Source organism: Eptatretus burgeri, chromosome 5 (genome assembly GCF_056783735.1).
Source record: "Eptatretus burgeri isolate ZD-2024b chromosome 5, Ebu_testis_v1, whole genome shotgun sequence".
Classification (NCBI taxonomy): domain Eukaryota; kingdom Metazoa; phylum Chordata; class Myxini; order Myxiniformes; family Myxinidae; genus Eptatretus; species Eptatretus burgeri.
Window position 1 is genome coordinate 12,106,026 of NC_140965.1, and position 16,477 is coordinate 12,122,502.

The window sequence follows — 16,477 nt, forward strand, 5'->3', positions numbered from 1 at the left end:
TAAAAGGACCGTGTTCGTCAGTCCAGGGGAGTCCAAAGGCGGAGAGTAGGAGAGTAGGAGAGTCGGAAACAGAGTCAAGACTTCGCGGGCGGTGGAGCTGCTCGTCGTGTGCGTTGGAGTCGGAACGGAGGGGACGGAGCTGTGGAAAGGCGGCGACACCAGACGAGGGGGTGCTCGCGTCGTGCAGGGAGCTGCACCCGAGGGAGGCCGACAGCGCGACCTGGCCGAGGTGGAGACGCTCGTCGCAGGATAATAAAGATCCTCTATACCCCGAGCATCAGCAACCCCCTCCTGTTTCCCCCCGCGCTGAGATAGTGCGACCAAGGGGGCCCCTTTCCCACCCCCTACCAGACACTGTCCGCGAGGCCCGCGGAGTTGAGGCGCCATCGCCGCTCCGCGTCTCATCACCAGACGGGTAGGCCGACCCGGTCTCGGCCTCAGGCCCGCCTCATCCTTGAGGGTATTTCTTTCCTTGGTTTTGGGTATGTGTTGTCGGCGCCGTCTGTGAAGTAAAATTGTATAAGTGTTGCCGTGTGCTCGGTAGTCGGATAGCTCTGCATTGTGTTTTCGCTTTTATATTTGCTTTTTGTGTAAATTGAATTGTGTTTTTCTTTTCTGTGTGCTTTTGGTGGAATTGAATATGTGTGCTTCCCGTGTGCCGCGAATAAATGTGCTTTGTGTTGAACTGTTTCCCGCTTCGCTTCGTCATTTCTCCCATTGAATCCTCATCTTGCTTCACGTAAAGGGTTGGTAGTGGGCTGAATACGCCCGATAATTAATCGAACCGTCGAGGTCGACGATAACACCGCTCGGTTATTCTGATAGTACGGAACGGGTCGCTTAAGTGGCCCGTGTCCGAAGTCGACCTGCGGCGAGGTGCGATCGCCCGGTCTACCCTCCGCGTGGGTACTTAGGTAGGTCGAATTTGGCGAGCAACCCTATCCCACGCGGGGGCTGATTGGCTCGATCGCGGTGAGACCGAAAGGTCCACCCGTGACTGGTTCCCGGCGTTAGTCCGAGAGGGTCACGACTGGATTGTCCGTCCGGTGGGCGACGTGCCGCGATTCGAGTTACGTGGCCGTCAGCACGCCGGCGGGCGCGAATCCATAACAATATCAATTGATATTGTTGTGGGCCGGGGTTCGGTGGCGATAACGACCATGAGGGGGAGCAGTAGAGTCATCTCCCACCGAACTCCTGGAATTTAGGTCGTGACTCTCGGATAAGTCCGAAAGGTCACGGGTCCCTTAGCGGACCGTGGTCGCCAATATTTTGACGGCGTGGGGTAGGGTTAATTACCAAATTTCAATATACCGAAGTAACCACGCAGTCTAGCTACCGGCCGGGGTGTCGTGGAACGTCACCCTCTGTGGCCATCTCACCTCTCATTGGCCAGGGTGTCGTGGGAAAGTCGCCCTCTGTGGCCATCTCAACCCTCATTGGCCAGGGTGTCGTGGGAAAGTTGCCCTCTGTGCATGATTGGACAAGGAGTGGAGTCGGAGCTGAGGCGATGAAAATCTCCGCCCACCTACGTGGTCGAACGCACGTGGGCAATGGCATCAGTGTGCGAAGTGAAGTGAAGGAGATTTGTTGTAAAAAACTAACTATAAAGAAACTTCGCAGCGCACACATGTAATTTCCGTTAGACACAGGTAGGGGACCCTAACTATAAACACATACTTATCGAGATAACTAAACTTGGGGACTGCTCTCTGTCTGTGTGCACAAGGCTTCCAAATCCGTAACAATATGTCCTTTTCACTTATGACGATGGGTGACACAAGCCATTTGTGCCGTCTCTTGCGCTGCGGGACAACCTTTGCAGCAACAGCAGCCTCTGCAATCAATGCATGCACCCTTTCTAATAGCTGCTGTCCAGCTTTGCCTCATTTGTGTCAAGTCATGCCAGTTCCCCTCCATATTGAAGATCTTTAGGTCTTCCTTGATGACATCCTTTCAAAGTTTACAAGGCCTGCCACGTGGGCGAGTTCCAGTGGCTTGTTCACAAAAAAGTACTCGCTTTTGGAGACGATGATCTGGCATTCAACACATATGACCCATCCACCTCGGCCTTGACGTCTTTGCCATCGTGCTGATGGTTATGTTGGCACCGAGTTGGACTTCCATATTGGTGATCTTTTACCACGAGCGAATCTGCATGATGTGGCGTTACCATCTCTGGTGGAACATTTCCAGCTGGTGTAGGTGTTTATTTAGAGTAGCCTAGGTCTCGCTACCATATAGCAGTATTGCCAAGATGACATGGCGGGATACAATCAGCTTCGTGTTGAGAGATAGACCTGAACAACAACTCACTCGACTTTGGAGTGAGAAGAACCGTGAACATTGCACTGGCTAATCTCCTCCGGATTTCACCATCCAGGCTTCCATCACTGGTGATCATGCTTCCCAAGCACACAGACTTGTCCGTTATTTTTTATGGGGTGTCTCCAAGAATAATGGGTATTACTCCAGCTGATTGTGATGGTTGGTGTAGTATCTCTGTTTTTTCTTTGCTAATTCCCCACCTTGAGCAGGCATCATGCAGGGTATCAATATTTTTCTGCAGTTCCTCAATGTTATTACAGGCGAATGTGGCGAACATTATTACAGGCGAATAGATATCATCAGAAACCTCCTGCAGAAAGGAGTTCTCTGATGATACCTAGCATGGATTTGCTAGTCCTTAGCCTGTGCAAGTGAAACAGGTTGCCACCTTACTTGTAGCGAACACCAAACCTGTAGTCTACCAAACCCTCAAGTGCCATTCCAGTGGTATAACTGAATACGATGGTGAAGCAGGCGGGATCTAGAATGCAGCCTTGGCAGAAACCTGTCATGATGTCAAACTTTGAAGTTGTTTCCCCATTGATAGATACCTTTGCTTGCATACCTACATGAAAGCTGCAAATGAAGTTGACGTGTTTTGATAGAACACCACTCTTTTCCAGCAATTTCCACGCAAGGTTCTAGTCTACTGAGTCAAAGGCCTTAACTAGGTCAATGAAAACAAGGTGCAAGTCCTGCCTCTGCTTCCTACATTTTTCTTGCAGTTGTCTCAAAACAAACATCATATCTAATGGAAAACAAACATCATATCGAAGCGGAATCCACTTTGGGTCTCTGGGAAGAATTTTTCTAATCGGGGCTTTTGGTGATTGGGCACCACTGTGGCAAGAACCTTTCCAGAAACTGAGAGCAGGGTAATACCTCTGCAGTTTCCACATGTAAAAGGACACTTCTTTTTATTCAAGGCAATGATGGTGCCATCTTTCCATTCCTGAGGAACACATTCACTTTGCCAGATCCATTGAATGAGCGGATGGTGACTTGTGAATAGGGCAGGTCCATCTTTCTTCAGGACCTCAGGTGCAATGTTGATGACTGACCTGTCAACACCTCTGTGTTGATTAAGCAAGGTCTTAAAATGTTCTTCCCAGCAGTTGAGAATGTCTTCTCGTTGGGTCAGGCGGTCGTCGGGAGTGGATTTTACGGGTTGAAACCCAAGAGGTTTCCTCTTTGATTGGAACTTGATGGTTTTGAAGACATTTTGAGAGCCATGCTTCTCTGCAAACTCAATTTATTTGGCCTTGTTTATCCACCACTGATTCTGCATTTTTCATAGCTCCCGCTGCCATAGGCTCTTCATCTGCTGGTAGCGGACTGGTTTTTTGGTGTTTCTGAGGCCAAAACCTCTGCAAAGGCCTCCCTTTTCATGTGCAGGGGACTCGTGATGACTTCATCATTTGAAGCAAACCAATCTTTATTCTGGCGTACTTGGGTTCCCAGCACTGATTTAGCTGTGCCGTATATAATGGTTTTAAGGGATTCCCATTGTTCAGCATACTTCGAGCTCAAGTTTATTGGTAGAGTCTCACTTAGAGTTGAAGAAAGTTATTGCTGCTTGGCTGATGATTGCAGTAGAGCCACATTAAGATGTGGGCTGCATGGTTTCAAATGCCACCTGGTTGAGCAATGGACACCAAGCCTAGTTTTCACACACACAAGCTTGTGGTCTGTTGAACAGTCAGCAGTTCTACGGACACGGCAATCATAGACGTCGGTCACATAATGTCTCCTTACGATGATATAATCAATCATGTGCCCTAGTTTTGATCTTGGATGGTACCAGGTGGTCTTATGTACATCTGTATGGGCGAACATGGTATTTGCGATGGAAAGACCAAAGTGGGAACACAGATACAGTAGCATAATCCCTTGGGAGTTGCAAGTACTAATGCCGTGGTGGACTATCACTTCACCCCATGTACCTGTATATTGACAACCCATGCAATGAAGTATTTTAACAGAAATAGTCTATCTTTAACTGGTACTTCCCTTAGCACTTCTGAGAGTTGGTTGTATAAAAGATTTTTCTCCTCTAACGGGCACATAAAGGTTGGAGCATTAGCACTTGTTACTTTGATGTAACAGTTCTTTTTTATACACAGTCGAACATACATTATTCAGGAACTGACACCTTTCCAGCTCACAACAGCTTCTCGCCTTTCCCTTTTTATGGCAACAGCTACCACTTCCAGTCTTGTCTCACCCACGATAATCAGACGCACCTCCTGACTGTTATGGTGAGCATCACCACGGATTATGTCTCACATGGTAAAAACCGCATAATCTGCAAAGAACAACCGTCCGTCTGTCACCCAGACGATTGTTCCCAGGAAAGCAAACCATTTAACCAGAAGGCACGTGATGTGATCGGCGGGTAAATCGAAACATGTGGGTGTGATGAGCACTCCCCGATCTCCATTGGACATAGTCCTACACCAAAGTGTCACCTTCAATCCGGAGGCCTCGGCCCGGTGACTAAATCAAACAAAGATTACATGGTCAATATAGGTTAAACATCAAATGGAGCCGCCTTTCCGGATTTCGGGCTTGGTTGCCCTCATCAGGACGGCATACCGATCAATCTTGTATCTAAGCAATGATGAACACATTCGTCGTTTGAACATCGATGACCACATTCGTGGTCTACAGTCAAAGAGATGGAGATGGAGGAGTCACTGTTTGGAGGGCGGTCCAACATACAGACAAACAAGAGCAGGTAGTGGAGGGGAAGTCGTAGCCAAAGGTATTCCTGGGGGTTGGGAAATGTAGGATCAGTATAGGGAGAGTGAGAAATTGAGTTATTGATGTAAAGGGAAACGCTGCTGCCAGGGTGGGGTTCAGGCCAATCAAATCTGATGATGCAATAGGTGGGAAGAGACTCGAAGGAGTCCCGGACGTCCTGTGGGATGAAGGATTCTATTAAACATATGATGTCCAGTTTAACAGCAGTGCCCTGCATTGAGTGATCTGTCAGGTTGGAGTGGAAGCCTTGGACATTTGAGATCCACACAATCAGGGACAATGGAGGAGGCATTGAGAGGATGTGTGACAGAGTAGGGGGAGGGTGCAGGCCGAGGGGGGGGGAGAGATGGGAGGGTATGGGACAGGGTGGAACAAGGGGGCAGGTGAGAGGGGGGGGGAAGAGGGGGAAGCTAAGATGGGGCAGAACGAGCAGGAAGCTGAAAGCAGGTGGGATATGGAGGAAACTTTGATGGGATGGAGTGCAGGGAATGCTGATGGGGGGGGGCACATGAGGGGGAAGTCTGAAGGGGTGGGGTGGGTGGGAAACTTTAAGAGGGGGAGTGAGGGGATGCAGAAAGAGGGGACATGAAGTGGAGAGATGCTGAAGAGGGGGAGACCTAGAAGAGGTGGGGTTAGAAGGACATGGGCTTGGAAGAGGTGTGGGGAGGGCACTGACATGGAGGGGTTTGGCACCATAAAATAACGTGAAGGGGATTTCATTCTGTTCTGGCGAATGGAAGCTTGGCTGCCGGGGTAGCTATCATTTCCTGGAAGCACGGCTGTGCCACTGATGCTGTACCCCTCTACCAGTACACTGGTACTCATTTTTCCAACCTTGGAAGGATGACAGGCCGAATCAACCCCACTTGGTGTTAATTCAGCGGAAAACGGGGCTCAAATTCAGGACCCTAAGATCCTAAGCCAGCCACCTGGGGATCTCATTGTTGTGAGCAGACATCCTCGGCAAACTGGACATTCAGAGAAAACAATAATGGGATGGGCCGAAGGAATTTTTGTTGAAGGCACGGAGAAAAGTGATGCTGTTGGTACGGGTGGAGGGGTGATGGAATAAGCGCTCGGTGAGAGGCAGGTTTGTAAAATTTGCCCTGTGAAGCGGAAGAAGAAGTAGAAGAGAAGACCACGTGGGTACTCATGACACAGAAATAAGGAAAGTGAAGCATTTTAAAATGTTTTAAAAGCTTGAAGGTGAAGCAGGAAGAAGGAGGAATCGTTCATTCCCTTCAATGAACATGAAGTCTGGAGATATTTAGAAAAGGAAGAGATAAAGAACGAAGTACAGGAAATAAAGATAGAAGGCAGAATGAGATCTTTTTTTTTTTTGGAAAGAAAAGAATTTTTTTTTTTTATATTTTTGAAGTGAGGAGGGGGAATTGGATAACATTGAAGAGGTTGAGAAGACTTAACTTTGGCGGAAAAAGAAGCAGAACGAGAATCTGATCGAAACCGAGACAGTGTTTGCTCGCCGTCTATCTGAGGAGTACACCTGAGCACCCCAAAAACAAATTGGACAACACAGCACACCAAGGTGCGATTTAACATGGATAATTGGATGAAAAAAACAAACAAACAGCCAGTCCAACAGATCAGGATCAGAAAACGTAGCTTTGATTAGAGGTGGAAGGAGCAGTTGCGCATTCGACCCATGTGTGGAGCAACGGCAAAACGGATATGTGGTGCCTTTGTGGCTACAAGTCCTCCACCTGGCCAGGCCTAGTGGGTTTTACACGATACATCCTTACCCATACTGCTGTATGGTTTACAAGCACTGCCTCCGTGGTGCACGTTTTACAATACAACTTACCTCTGACAGATCCCTGTTACAAGCGTAAATCTAATCTACTCGAACACATGGGCGAAGCTATTCTTAGCACAATCTAGTTATGGATCCCTTCCTCCTTTCCACTTAACAAAATGTGTGTGTGTGTGTGTGTGTTTCGTTTCTGAGAGTGTATTTCTTCTATGTTTCTCGATCACCACCTTAAAGCTATGTCGTACACCACTTCTCTGTTCCTCAAACAATAATTTAATCATTGTTCGGGTTGTGAACAAATGCCCGATATTTGTTCCGATGACAAGCTCTCTTTTTTTTTCCCCTCAGATGTTCAGCCTCTTCCAATCCTTCGTCTTTTTTAAAATTTATCTCTCTGTCCTGCCGAAGCAGGTTTTTGCTCTTTGGCTCTGTCCTCCACAGCTTTCTTAAAACCTCCTTCTCTCTGTACAACTCTGCCAGTCTGATTTTTTTTTCCTCTCCACAGACTGTGATTAAGCCTGAGGATGCATTCTTATGTGCAGACATGTTATGTATAATACAAATATATATATATATATATATATATATATATATATATATATATATATATATATATATATATACATATGTAACATTGTTACAAATCTGGCAGCCATTTGCACACAACAGCCAGAGTCTCCGCAGTTCAGTTATTTTGATAAGTATGTGTTTAATAGTTAGAACCCTCCCAATGTCTAAAGGGAATTTACATGTGTGCGCTGCGAAGTTTCTTTCTAGTTAGATGTTTGCAATACCCAACGCCAACAAATCAATCCTTCACTTTTTCGCACCATCGACGCCATTGCCCACGTGCGTTCGGCCACGGACATGGGCGGAGGTTTCCTCACCTCAGAACACGACTCTGCCCAGGAAAGGAGGGGCTTCCCCCCTGTCCAATCACGGATAGCCAGCACATCACCCCACGAAACCCTGTCCAATCAGGGCAAAGATTACCTCAGAGGATCCATCACCCCCACCCCACCCCACCCGGGGGAGGGATAAGAATCGCCGGGCTTCCCTTGGTGTTCGCTGGAGTTGGGTTGGAATTGTCGGAGAAGAAAGGGGTCGCCGTTGCTCTTGGTGTGCGTCGTTGGTGGTCGTCGTTGCCGTGTCTCAAGCTGGTCCTCTGACTATTCCACAGCCGTCGACTTCCATCTCTCATTTTGTCGAGCAATCACCCGGAGTCCGAGCCGGGAATCTCCGCTGGCCCTCTGTGAGGAGCGACCCTGGCCCCTGCCTGGACCCCGCTATACCGTGTCTGGGCTTGCCGACGACCCCGAGTTTCACACCTGCAGTCGCGGGCCAAACCGCACGAGGCAGCCAGGTACCGACCAAACTCTGACCTCCAGCCTGTCTATCCCCTTGGCTGTGAGGGTCGAAATAAAGATAATCCGGGTCCATTTTCTTTTGGTGTGTGTGTCTGTGGTGGCGCCATCCCATAAGTAGAAATTGTTTGTGTTGATTGCTCATTGTACAATTCCTGCATATTCGTGATTAAGTCTGCTCTGTGTCTCCCTTCCTTGTTAAATGTTCCAGTTCGTTGTCCATGTTTTCTTTCATTGGCCTAGCATGGTTCGGGCTTGATAATTTGGAAGGCCGATTGTGCCGTAAGTTGTCATTTGGGCCGGCGCGGCTTTGGTAATTTCCGCTCGGTTACGCCGGATCCGAGTCGGTAACAGCGACTCGGTTCGGACAAAGCCGGCCGAGGGTGTGGCGTCCCCGGTAGTTGGATGGCATGAGTACTTAGGTAAATTGGAATAGACAAGTGGACCCTACCTCACGCCGTCGAAATATTTGCGACCACGGTCCTTTAAGCAACCCGTCGACTCCGGAGTTATCCGGGGTGACGACCTTTTAATTCTGGTGTTTGGTGGGAGATGGCCCAACTGCTCCGTCTAGCGGTCGTCCTCGCTACCGAACTCGGAACCACAACAATATTACTCGTGGGGTATGCTTTCACATTGTAACCAATAACGAGCTTTGCTTCCCCATTGTCTCTGGTCGCCCACCTGCATTTATTATTTTATTTATATATTTTAATTTATTTATATTTTCATTTACGGACACTTTCCAATGGTTCTGTGATCGATGTATCCTGGTGTATCGGCTTCGATGTCCATCGGCAAGCAAAATTTCAGCTTTCTACGTCACCCATAAGGTACCGATCTTTAATATCAGTGAGTCAGTGATTCGGTGATCAGAAAGAGCTTTAGATATTATATTTTATTATATACAACACATACATCATGGTGTTGAAGGTTTCTTGTTCCTTATTGCATTGCAATTTCAGAATAACTTGGCTCAACTCTTGATACAAGGTAAACGAACGACACTAAATAGCAAGTGTATAGAAAAACACTTGAACATAAACGAATGATAAATAAAGCTTGTACAGAAATAAATTCTTGCATTTACATATTTGTGCATGCATCAAAAAACCCAACCAACTTCCAGAAATCTGATAAACCGCAGCAGAGAAGGTTGAGGACCAATGGAGGAAGGAAGAGGCCTGGTCTGCAAGTTCCTTCTTGTGGTTACCTCCATCAAACTACGGAACTGTCACTCACCCTTCATTTGCTTTCTGCACTAAGGCAAAAAGACTGGTGTTTGACATTATACACACATTTTTGTAAGTGGTAACACCTGCGCTGGAAGCCAGGTTGAGGATGCAAGTCCCATATTTGAACAAGTTATGCAATACTTGATTAGTAGATTTAGCCTTTTATATTTAGTTAAATTCTGGACTTGTAGCCTCGAAGTAAATAACCATTCAATTGTACATTTTGTTGAGTAGCAAATAATTATGTCAAATAAGCATGTCATCACATGACTATTCTTTACAACAATAATTCCATCTTGTAACTCATTGCGGAATTGCAGCCATCGTTTGACAAGCTTCAAGTTAGATCTTAGTCTGGAGGTCATGAAACTTTGGGACATTTGTTTCCAGTCTGACATGTACACCAACATTTCCTGCAGACACGTGTTGTAGACAAACAGTCCTTCATTGTGCAGTATTGTCATGGCGATAATAATGAAACGGGCAAGAAGGTGACATGATGTGGAAGTGACTTTTTCGTGGATTTTTTTTAATAGGTTATTATAAAGATTCCACCTCTCATCATTATCATTTTGTATGCAGCAAGTGGCTGTGGGCTTGCGTCATAGTAGGAAGTGTGGCTGTGCCGCTGATGCAGTGCCCCCTGATTAGAGGTAGGTTAGAGCAAGAATTTGTCATTTGCTCAGGGTGCTGGAGATAACTTGTTGACTATCCGTGAAGGACACTGTGTGATCTTTAATATCCATCCATAATGCTAGCAGATGGGACACCTAGTTTAATACCCCCCCTCCCCCCCCCACAAACCCCAATGGATAATGCACCCAATGCCTCTCCCTGTGTGCGAAATCTACCAATATGACAGTTTATAGAGGGTTTTCAGAGCTATCCCATAATGTGGTACGTGCTGCCATGATGGTTGGATTCACTTCCCTGGCAATGATGGCAACAGCAGCTCGACAATCAAGCACGTTTATCTCGTTATTCTTACTTACTGAAATGGGGAAGGTTACACTAATTATTTGACTTTGTTAGGTCTTGTTTACCTTTTCTCACTTGCTTGCCAACTAATATGGTGCCTGCACATCATGGGAACTGAAACTCCTCCATAGCTCGTTTAAGATTTGAACCTTGCCTGTAGGCATCTCAGTGGTAAGCACATACCACTATCAGATGGACCAGAGCTATAAAGTGAAAAATGAATCTCACAAGCAGATTTTTTGTGTTGGTGAAAGAAGTAGTTCTTCGTCTTTTTTTTGTGTATAGCACATGGCTGTGAGTAACATAATTGACTGCACGAGGCCACAACTGTTGCCGTTGATGCAACGCCCTCTGTTGGTTAGGGAAGAAATTTGTAATTTGTAATTTGTTCAGGATGGCAGCAATAGCTCCTCGGCTCTCGGTGAAAGTCATCGTGGGATCTAATTTAACGTCCACCAACTAATGCTCGCAGATGGGATGCCCAGTTTAACGTCCATCTGAAGGACGACACCCCGCACGCACATTGATGTCTCGCCCTGCCTCCGAGACACCAGGATGACAGTTTATCGCTGAGCTGAGATTTGAACCAAGACTCGAAAGCTCAGAAGAAAATGTTCATATCTCGAGGCCATCCGGATCAGCCCAAAAAGAGCACTCATAAATTACTACTCACGAGCAGAGTGCCCATCTTATGGGTGATCTTGTTCCAAGAATGCAACGCGTTCTTCTGACGCATACCTTTATTTGGGTGGTGTATAGGCAACTGACAGCGGCCTCAATCGCTTCCGAAAATAAAACAAGAAAAAGAGATTGCATACCCTCACCAGGACTTGTTTTGTGTGGTGTTTGAGTATTCGTGTGTTACGTAATTCATAAGAGATATAATTAGAACTGCCGCTTTTTAAATGCTGGCAGTGATGACTGGTTTGCCATTTCAGAGAAGAAGATTTTTGAAGGTTTAAAAAACAAACAAACAAAAAAAATGGCTCGAAACACGTGACCGATGATGTCATCAAAAAAATTTGTTGACCATTTTAACCCAAGATGACCCTCAAACTTTCATTCTGATCGGATGTAGCGTTCTACATATGCAATTATGACATCATAACGAAGACACCTATGACGTCATTTTAAAAAAAAATCACTCATTCCCCATGAGCAATACTTGCAGTGTGCCAAGTTTCAATTTTTTCCTTGGTGCGGTTTCAGAGATACAGAGGTCCAAAGTTTTTCCAACATGGCCACCACACCACGTCCAACATCGACGTCATAATTATCATAAAAACATTCTACATGAGTAGTTGCACCAATGTTGAAAATTCCAGCTCTATCTGTTCAGCGGTTGCGGACAAACAGACAGACAAAAACAAACAAACAAATGGAGCCAAATGCAATACCCCATCCTTCGGCGAGGGTAATAACCTGGGTTACTACCCTCTCCTTCGGCGAGGGTAGTAACCCAGGTTACATGCGTGAAGCAAAAACATACCTATTGCTTGTAGTTGAAAACACTTCACTGCACTGGAAAACGTGCGGACACGAATACAGGACTGTTAATGCTGGAGACTTGTAATACCAGGGAAAACATGGAGGTGGCGCTACACGATACATACTTACATAGAGAATTTGCATCCCCCTCCACCCCAAGACCACCGGTGAAGATAAAAACACACCGACACACTAAATGGGGTCGTGTTGATCCGATTTAGCAAGTTTGGATGTAACTGGCCCAGAACTGGAGGATTAGTAACATGACAAACAAACAAACACCAGTCCATGAATTATAGTCAGGATAGTACAAAGGGTTTTGACCATGTGATCCAGCACCTCCACCTTCGTGGGTACAAGGTGAGACTTGGCATAATACCATAAGGCTATGTGATGGTTGTGTATATGCTGTTTCTGTGACACAGATTTTTCCTGAAGTCAATTTTTACCTCCACCACCTATGTGGATGGAGATGATGTCTTCACACGTGTTTGTCTGTCTGTCTGTTTTTCTATGAGCAGGATATCTCAAAAAGTTGTGGACAAATTCGGACAAAACTTGGTGGATGAGTTGGGCAGGTGGCAATAACAAGTCGATTCGATTCAATTTTCGTCAATGTCCGAATGCAGGTCCGGCCAATCGATCAGTGGGAGACAAAATGTAAACTGGTGGAGGTATGTGCTCTACCGAGTGCCATTCTAGTATTCCTATTCTGTCCATTGTGCCTGATGCGTTCCCCTGTTGGATGAGTCCAGGACGTAAGCGACCACCAACTGAAATGCTGCCAAGTAATCTATGTGATGTCGGAATATGGTTCGTGAAACAAGATGCCAATGAAGAGTTAATGCTCAAAGTTAAAGAGTATTGTTTGTTTTGTACCAACACTCACAGAATCCCTTTAATATCCTTTCGTAGGTTTTACACAAGGGCTGTCTCAAGGTCATGGAGAAATGAAGGCATAAAGTACAAGAAGGCACTCCAGGGAGGCGCTGGCTCATGCCGTGATCTCATCTCTTGTAAGAAGTCATGGTTGTTTTCTGATTTGATTTGTACTATAACAATAATTTTTAGAAGGGAAAGAACTCCCTGCATGCCTGTGGTTGGACACAGATGAAACCTCATTCTGTGCCAAACTCATCCGAGACATTCACAATATGAAGCTCTGGGTCAAATTTGGCGATTCTAGCTGCCCTCTTCCAGTTATTCTGCCGACAAACACACAAATGGGATCGTAGCAATACTCGCGCGCTCTGCCTATGGCTGTGGCACGAGTCATAAAACCTAATGATGCAGTGAGAAAAAACATTGTAATGGTTGTCGGATTCAGATCCCAATCCCAATCCTGATGAACCTTGATCCCAATCCTGACAAACCAATATAATTGTGGGCCCCGGGGTGGACTCGAGGTCAATCCTCCACCTGGACAATCACCAACTTGGAGACTATCCGCAATCTGCCGGGAAAGCTGAACAGATCTTTTCTGAGGTTTCCGACATACAGAAACTCTCGTGAGATCTGTTGCCGACAGTAATGTCCCCCGTTAATTAGGATGTGGGGCCGAGCAACCCCCTATAAATGAACCACGATTTTATAACCTAACAAGGGTTTCGCGCCAAATTTCCAACTGCCAAGAGTTGAACTTGCGCCATGGTTATTATGCCAAATCGTAAAACGCGCACCAGGCTGACACTCTAAGTAGGTAACAGGTTGAACTAGAAGGGCACTCGGTTGAGCGCATACCTCCGCCACGTAATGCCTGATCCACGAGAACATGTATGGTCCAATACATTTTTGAAATATCATGCTGTATATCGTTTTTGGGCTGATCTCTCAATGGTGAAGAATCACTTTGAAATTAAATAATTCTCGAATCCAAATTCAGATCCGGATCTTCACCAAAACTGAATCAATTTGTCCTTGTCACACCCAACCTGCCCACCAAGTTCCATCAGGATCCGTCCACAACTTTTTGACATATCGTGCACACAAACAAACAAACAAGCAGACAGAGAGGGGTGAAAACACAACCCCCTTCACCTTCAGTGGTGGAGGTAATAAATGTTTTAAAGGGCAATAGGGAAAACAACAAGGAGTTATTCTTTGTACTAATTATCCCATGCGTCCACGAGCTTTGACTGCTTATCACATGACCTTATGTGTTTCATATGACAGATATTCAGACAGGCAGCGGTCACAAAACACGAAATAAACGTCCCCACATAATGTTTGTCTGGGGTCAGTGCTGTGGTTCAAGGGGAGATGAGCTGTGGTGGCAGAGCTTGGGCGGGAACAGAGGAGGACTGCATCCGGCTTCATGGTCTCTCGGGGCTGCGTGTCTGTTCAATGCTATTGAATCCCGTCTCGCTCTCGCCGTCCTGTGCTCTGAGCTGCTCATCTCAAACTCACTCGCTCACCGCCCTCGACTCTACCCTCCCAAGCTCAATTCCGCCACGCTGAAACCAACCAACTCAACTCCCTCATCTGACTCACTGAACGTTACGAGTTCTGAGAAGTTTCCACCCCTCGCTTATTCTTTCCTCGCAATCGTACGCCGAATGGTTCTCTGTCGAGCCTTGTGCCATGCCCACTGTTGTAAATGATTTCAGGCAGTTGGGGCAGTCTGGGCTGTCCTGGCAGTTCTTACCTCATTGCACGATGACAAAGCGTTACTTCTGCCGTCCTGTCGGTGGTGGAGAATTTGCTGGACTCGCGAAGTTGGCAGTTGGCTTTCGAATGAAAACAAATAGATTATAAAGGGAATGATTTAAAGACATAATGATGGGGGAATGGTAGGAAAGCTCGTAGACACATTATGGAGGGCAGGAGTCATGATCTCCATCTCCTGAACAGATTTCACACAGAAACTGCACAATTATGCTGAACATGTACGAATTTCCCCCTTAACAATGTTGTTATCATCGATCACATCCCCGTAACATTGCTGTACTTCCGGACAAGTTCAACTTTGAGTTCACAAGGAAAACTACAAAGAGCAATCAGAGATTGTGGACTCTCACCAGGACTTGTTTTGTGTGGCAAATAAATGGAAGGCTATACTAAATGAAAGGTCATTGATTGCAAATGAAAGGTCTAAAGGGTATTTAAAAGGTCTGAAATTTGTGGCTCTGGATTCGTGGGCCACGATGTTGTGCGTGCCTCGTGGTGAAAAGAGTGCTTAAGATTTGGTAGTAGTTCCAAAGCAGTTCTGTTTTAAGTTTATTTAATTCATAGTTAAATTAAGAAAGAGAGGAAGTTCCAATGCTCTAAAATGGATCCATAATAACCCCCTGGGCTGCCTGCATCTTGTGGTTTTGATGCTGAAGTTATGTCTCTGAGGTCTACGTGGTGCCGCAGTGACCGACCCTCGGAGAGTTTCGGTGGCGGCGACGTGAACCCTCTCTCCCCTGCCAGGATGGACTACGTGCCCCCTGTTCGTGAATGTGGCGGTCTCAGTGACGGCCTGGTTCATGACCTTCTGAGTCATTTATGCTGTGACCAAGAAGCTTCTGGCGGCAAAACATCTGGCACTCCCTTTCTGCTCACAACTTATCTGCTCACCGACGGACCCCATCACCATGCTCGTTCTTGCACCCCTCTGCCCACTACTTGATCTGTATGTGTACATGGGACTTCTCTGTGTTTTCTTCATAAACACTAAAAATATCCTTGCTGGAGTCAATGGGCTGGAGGCCAGGCTAACAGTCATTATCGTAGCCATCTCCAGTTTGTTTGGACTCCACGGAGAGGCTTGGTACAGCCATTTTTTTCTCACTATACTTCATGGCGCCTTTGCTCTGCAGCACACTGGGTCTTCACCACCACAACTGATATTTCTCGAATGTTGATTTATTTATTTTAATTTTTTTCTGCAATAATTATAAATTATGATCATTTGTGTTTTTTAAACATCATATTTTCTTTGTCTTAACGACTTAATATGATGGTTCATACTTTATTTTGATCTCTTTAATTTTAATATTTAATATTCGGCTTTTATTTGTAGACATGACTTTATTTATCTTGGTGTATGCATTTTATCATGCAGTATGTTAATTTTAATTATTACTGTTGGAACCTGTGAACTATCATTCAATTGAAATTGTAACACTGACTCTTTTAGTCCTCGGACTTCTGTCATGTGATTTTTGTAATAAAACCAAATTGAATTGAAAGGTGTCAAGGTCTGAAAAAGGTCTAAGGGGGGGGGGGTTAATGGTTTAAATTGTATAAAGGGTCAAAGGAGTCTGAAAATGGTAAAAAGGTTCAAAGGGTGTAAAGGTCAAAATGGTACGTTCCAAATAGTACGTAATTAATGGACATATTCACGTTCCAATGAAATGCAATTAAGAGACGTAGAACAGCACTCACATTTCATTAGTATGTAATATCACCTGGTGTTGGCTTTGTGGTTAAGGTGGCTGACTTGGAATATTAGGGTCCTGAGTTTGAGCCCTGTTTGCCACTGAATAAACACTCGCTGGGGTTGACTCACCTTCCAAAGTCAGCAACATGAGTACCAGTATCCTGGAATAGGGGCACATCATCAGCAG

General features: G+C 45.8%; 1 long non-coding RNA gene across 3 annotated transcripts in view; it reads left to right on the forward strand.

Moving 5' to 3' along the window:
- Positions 1 to 16,078, forward strand: part of LOC147025855 (uncharacterized) — an 86,680-nt gene extending 70,602 nt beyond the window's left edge. For 2 of the 3 annotated variants that reach the window (XR_015058036.1, XR_015058037.1), the window contains 2 exons: positions 12,843 to 12,943; positions 15,339 to 16,078. This is a non-coding gene — a long non-coding RNA (uncharacterized LOC147025855). Of the gene's footprint in view, positions 1 to 10,043; positions 10,115 to 12,842; positions 12,944 to 15,338 lie in introns of all 3 variants that reach the window. The other variant, XR_015058038.1, reaches the window with a different exon arrangement.
- Positions 16,079 to 16,477: the final 399 nt, after the last annotated feature.